Source organism: Henckelia pumila, chromosome 4 (genome assembly GCF_033568475.1).
Source record: "Henckelia pumila isolate YLH828 chromosome 4, ASM3356847v2, whole genome shotgun sequence".
Lineage (NCBI taxonomy): Eukaryota > Viridiplantae > Streptophyta > Magnoliopsida > Lamiales > Gesneriaceae > Henckelia > Henckelia pumila.
In genome coordinates this window covers 1,124,026-1,130,025 of record NC_133123.1, presented here as the reverse complement: position 1 = coordinate 1,130,025, position 6,000 = coordinate 1,124,026, and the positions used below count along the sequence as shown (strand labels likewise).

General features: G+C 34.9%; 1 pseudogene; it reads right to left on the bottom strand.

Annotated features, from left to right (window-relative positions):
* Positions 1-1,008: 1,008 nt before the first annotated feature.
* On the bottom strand, positions 1,009-5,235 carry LOC140867734 (probable hexosyltransferase MUCI70; annotated as a pseudogene).
* Between the last annotated feature and the right edge of the window lie 765 nt (positions 5,236-6,000).

The following is a 6,000-nucleotide window of genomic DNA, read 5'->3' as shown; positions in this document are numbered from 1 at the left end:
ATATATATATATATGATATATATAATATATATTTATGATTGTGGGACCTTATGTTTATAATAATAATATATATTATATACATATTTATAATTTTAAAAAATTTAATTAAATGAGTTGCTGAGAAGAAAATTTTCTTTTTTCATTATTTCTTCTGATAGCTTCTGCTATCTTTTATCGCCTCAATCAATTCTCAATTGATTGAGGCAAATTAAATGAGTTGTCAGCCGACAACCCATTTAATTTGCCTCAATCAATTGAGAATTGATTGAGGCGATAAAAGATAGCAGAAGCTATCAGAAGAAATAATGAAAAAAGAAAATTTTCTTCTCAGCTCAAAGTTTTCCTCTCGGCCAGTCTTCTTCGTTGTTTCTTTCTCAACAAAAAATTTCTTCTTCTTCTTAAATGCGTTTTAGAAGAGGATCAGGAAATCCAGTCGTGGACCTGATTTGAAGAAAGAAGGAAAAATCAAGTTGATTGTTCGTAGGGATATACAACAAGAGTTATTTTGATTTTTGAAATAGTTGGAGTCCAGTGAATTAATTTGTTCACCGAAGGTATAACTTCATAAACTCCCTACGAATAATTTATTAATCATACGGGTGTTCAAAATTATTTTGAATGTCAAAAAATATTTTTTAAACTTCTGCTGCGTCTTGGGAACGAGAGATACAGTATCCCAACAAACCCATGTGATTTATATACATAAAAAAATGGACAAATGTGTTATTTGTAAATGTTGAAAATATAAATAATGAGGAGGAGAAAGAATACCCGATAAGAAATATAACTGCAACTCTCAACTTGCAAATTTCCCCAACCCCATGGTTGACTGATCTTCAAAATAATCTAGGTAAAGACTAAGAATAAATCTACCCAAAATTTGAATAGTTACCCCATATCTTTATGATTAGCAACAATTTTCCGGTTACGCTTGGATTTCTTGACGCCTCGCTTCGTGGAAATTTTCTAAAGTGGACTTGTACAGTCCGGTGAAGTTTGGCTTAAATTTTATTCGGTTGATGTTGGAGGAGGAGCATGAACAATGGCTTTGAGGGGCGGAGGAGTTGATGGAGGAGGAGGAGCCTGAACAATGGCTTCGATGGGCGGAGGAGGAGCCTAATGCTCAAGCAAGTCTCTATGGTACTCCTGCAATGGTAAGACATTTGTGAAGTTGTATAAGCCAGAAAGGAACATGGTGAAAGCGAACACGAGCTGAATACTAGACAAATCTTAGAACACAACCTATATTACCTGAACAACAAAGTTACGTCTTGCACAATCCAAGAACATATTGATGGTGTAATTAGTTTTGGACCAAATCTTGTCTCTTATGGTGGAAAAACTTAATTGATCTCTGGAAGTAAAACGGTCGACTTCGTTAAACCAAAGACAAGTAAAGAGATTGGAGATAGGAATGTTCTCCCTTATTATAACACATCCTTCTGGAACATCTGGAAAATGAAGGCTCGTGAGATATAAAATAGCAGGTTATAACCAAAGAAAAAGAGGAAAAGAAATACCATCTTAAACATTGCCCTACCGCTGGTGATGGGTAATTTATCTACAGTATATGGTGTTAAACCCTCTTTTTTATAAAATTCAATTTTGAAATCAAAAGAAGCATTGTCATACTTCCCAGCGGCCTTATTACCTTCGGCTTCTACAAAAAATCGAAGCGCTTGTAATGCCTCGATATGGCAAAACTTGTGTTTTTTCTCCACAAAAACCTGAACCATATTAAAAAAAATTCATTGAAAAAATTGTTCACAGGAAGGAAAAGAAATTAAAACTATACACATTAATCCAAGTGGAATGATCACTATTTTACCCTTATCAAAAAGTATGCAAACCTACAACTCCAGTGAAGGAAAACGACAAAGTGGTAAACTTGTAAAGCCACTGATCATACCAAGTTATGTTACATAAATTATCACATACATAAACGATGGCAGATATTCAAGCAAGTTTACCTGCCATTGAATGCATTATTTGCTTGATAAGGGTGTACGACGAAAACATGGGCAAATAGTCGCTAAACAAGAGGAACCAGCAACGTGGAGTTCCACATCTCAATCCAACACGACAATTATGCATTTGGTATTGTTTGAAGTCCACTAACTTACTACTGATAGTAAATAAATTTAAGTCATCTATACAATCACAAAACTCATAAGACAATCAGACATTTATGCTGTTTACACCAAAAAGATTTATTAAACAAGTTGGAGTGCCAAGTCAAATGACCCACCAGATTTTATATGATTCTGTAATCTAGATCATTTACAAGAAAAGATGGGATGCATGCTGTAAAAGGTTGGCTGGACTCTTATGGTAACCAAATTGATAACCTGATGTAAAACCACTAATGAACACATAACTGTAAGCCCAACAGCCGCCTATGTGGCTAATCCTAGGTTAGGTGTACCTTTCCAGAATTTGAACTGGATCCACAACCAGCTCAATCTTGGCATCAACCCACAATGAGTACCAGGATTTTAGGAAAAGCCGATGGAGTAGAAGTTTTGGAATCTGTCATTCAAAAAGCAAACTTAAGTAAAGAGATATCAACACTGTTTCCAAGGCTGAATAGACTACGATACAGAGCCAACAGATAATTGAATGAACGTCAGATGATTTAAACTTCTTAACCTTGTAGTCCTTCAGAAAGATTACTTAGTTGCACTACATGATATCCTTCCATTACAGTTTGCCTCTACAACGTAAAGATACTCGTTCTTTTAAAAAATTAAAGACCGAGTTAAGAAATCAGTTGGGGTAGAAAACTTTCTTATGACAAATTGGGTTAAAATTGCTTGTCTGAGTTCGGTCATAGCATCATGAACTGGAAAAATGAGTGAACAATCAAGGATCAACTTCAAATGATCAATAGACTAATTTTATTTCACATCGATCATAAAAGGTCAAATAACCAAAAGAACAGTCGTCATGGAGGCCAATGCGAAGAGGTAGTTTGTCTGACATACGACAGTGAAAACACAAAACACTTGTCTAAGCACAAAAGATTTTATTAATCAGCTTTCGGAGCATTTACCTTTCCGTTGCATCTTGGATCCAAGTACGGTAGGTTTTGAACAACAATAATTCTCCACTGCCCAACTTTCTTATTATTGCCAATCTCACTCGAATTTTTGAGAAAAACTTATGTTTCTTCATCCACAAACATATGGAAGCAGACATTGTTTTTAGAATAATCACTAATATTCTTCGGTTGACGTATTACATCGAAGTTCCCTGGTAAAGGTGCATTTTTTACATTAATAAAAGAGGATTTAAGAGCAAAGAGAAACAACATTTAGATTGGCCCGTACCAAATATTGCCGATGCAACAACGATTCCTTGACAAGTTTCCATCTCAAGAAGGTCAGAATCATCAATATCATAACCTGTGTGATGTCCTGGTTTTGCTCCTCTGACAAAACTGATACACAACAAACATTATAAGAAACATATATTTTATTAAAGCAAAAGGGACACAACTTTTGACAGTAAAATATAAATAATTCCAAATATACAAACTAAGAAAATTATCATACCCACAGTGCACTTTCATGGACTCTTTGATATCAAATAAATCATTTCTTTGTCTTATTAAAGGGTACCCACCAAATTCTGAACCTCCAAATTCAGATGTAGTTAAAATTTCTTCATAGACATATGCAAGATTTTTAAGCACGGGCGAAAATTATGATGCATTTGGAATTCGAGCAAAAGCATCTTTCATTGGTAGGTAGCATACAGGACATGCTACAAGTGAAAAAGGCCAGAAAACCCATCAAAAGGAACACCTTGGTCATAGAACAAATGCCAATATTAGAGTGCATCTCTCTTCATAACAACAGTCTTAAAAAATTAAAACCCAAACAAAATGATATAGTGATCAACTCACGTTGTGGTCCTATTCTCTTCTTATCAGCTGGTGGTGGAGGCAATGCAAAATGCTCACAGGGATTCCCAAGAGGAAAGTTTGTATCCAGTAAAAAAAAACACTGGGAGGAACTGGAGTTGGAAGAACAGAGGGAGGTTGTATAGTTACATTTGCAATTAATTGCACCTCTTCGATTTGAGGAGAGAAAGTTACATCAACACTATCCTTTTCCTTCTGCTTTGAGATTGTCTCCTTCTGCTTTGAAATTGTCCCAAACTCAATACTTATATTTGGAATAACGGTTAGTTGAGCATCTTCACCTGCACGTACGCAAAGGTATTCATTCTTGTAATACATAACTGACCAACATTTTGATCCCCAAAATCAAAAGAATCCAATCAGATCGGATTCGAAGGCTGGCCTATATGCCTGTTTCTAACCGTACGACTATTATAATTATGTTATATGGTGTAACTTACATAATTACACACACATATAACAATGAATCAGAAGCATGTAATCTTCGAGAAATATACAAAATTGGATGAGCATAGAATGACTTGAAACACCAGGTTCAGTACCCAATTCCCAATCATGTATTTTTTTTTACGAAACCCAATCATGTACTTTTAAATTAGTAGAAAAGCTTATTCAAAAAATACTAAAAATCAATAGAATGCCACGATTTGTCTTATATACTTTCTTTAGTAAAACAAGCAACATTCAAAGCAAGCAAAACACCCCAAAAAAGAGAAGAAGAAGAAGAAAATAAAAGAAAAAAAAATTAGTGACAGAAAAAGAGGAAGCCAAACCTTTGCCAACATACAAAACCCAGATGAAAACTGCTGCGGAAATCAGAGATAAAAACAGCATGCCAACCTTGTTACGAGGGCCGAATCTACAGATCCAGTGGAACCATTTTTCCTTCTCCTTGAGCATCTTGGGAGGGTTTCTCGATGAAACTGGCGGTGTATTCTGGATTGGTAATGATACTGAACTGTTCTGAATTTGCTGCAGAGATCCATAACTTCCTGAAGATCGAACACCCAATGACCCCGTAGTCATTGTTGTCCCCTCAATCCCCAAACTTCGCCACTCATCTCCCCCCTCCTCTCATTCACTCTAACCAAACTGTACCCAAGAATTAAATCCAAAAAAGATAATTTGTAAACGTATAAAGATTCCACTATTGACATACATCCAAATTCAGGCTAATATCATAGAAATATTCCAAAGATTGAATCTTCATCACTTTCTGCTTCTTGAATCAACTCTAGGCAATCCAATTGTGCCTGAGGAACCAAAATAATGGTAAATTCACCAAACCCACTTCACAAGATTCACCGTTGAATCCACGGTGAATCCAATGCCAACAACCCAGTACACATTCTTTAAAAAAACAGTAGAATATTTTTTAGTCTCCAGCTCTAAGAAAACAACGCGAGTTCAATCTTATGGATAAAATCAGGAAAATTCCAATTGTAACAAGGATTAGCCAATCAATCACCGAAACAACTATAAAATGAATCGAATCACCACTCCACAACACCGTTCCACCAATCAAAAATAGAATAATTATTTTTAATAAAATTTAAAAATATATATACGTCCTCGATGTGGAATGAATTAAATTAAAGAAATCAACAATACAGGACCCCTGAATGGAGGTTTGTGAAGGAGTTGATTTTTAGGGTTCAAGTCCTTCAATCAGATAATGATTCATGTTACTTTATATATTGTTTTTGGTGGGGAAACTGGGGATTAGGGAAGTAAATCGGGACGAGACTAAAATGGGCGCGGTGCCATCGGTATCATCTGGACGGCAAGAACACAATTATTGGCCTATTTGTGTGAAAAGATCACCAATTTGGCCTATTTATGGATGATGGACCCTTTTATTTTTATTAATTTGTTAATTATTAATTATCAATTAATTAAATGAAAAGAAGATCTTAAATTTATTTTAAATTATGATCAAGCAATTTCCTCAGGTTAAATGCATATCAATATGTTTTCAAACATAGTTGACTTTTTAATCAAATCAAGATGCCGACCTTCTAAAAAATTTGAAAACTATATAGTGTGAAATGGAGGAAAATTCAAAAATATTGTCT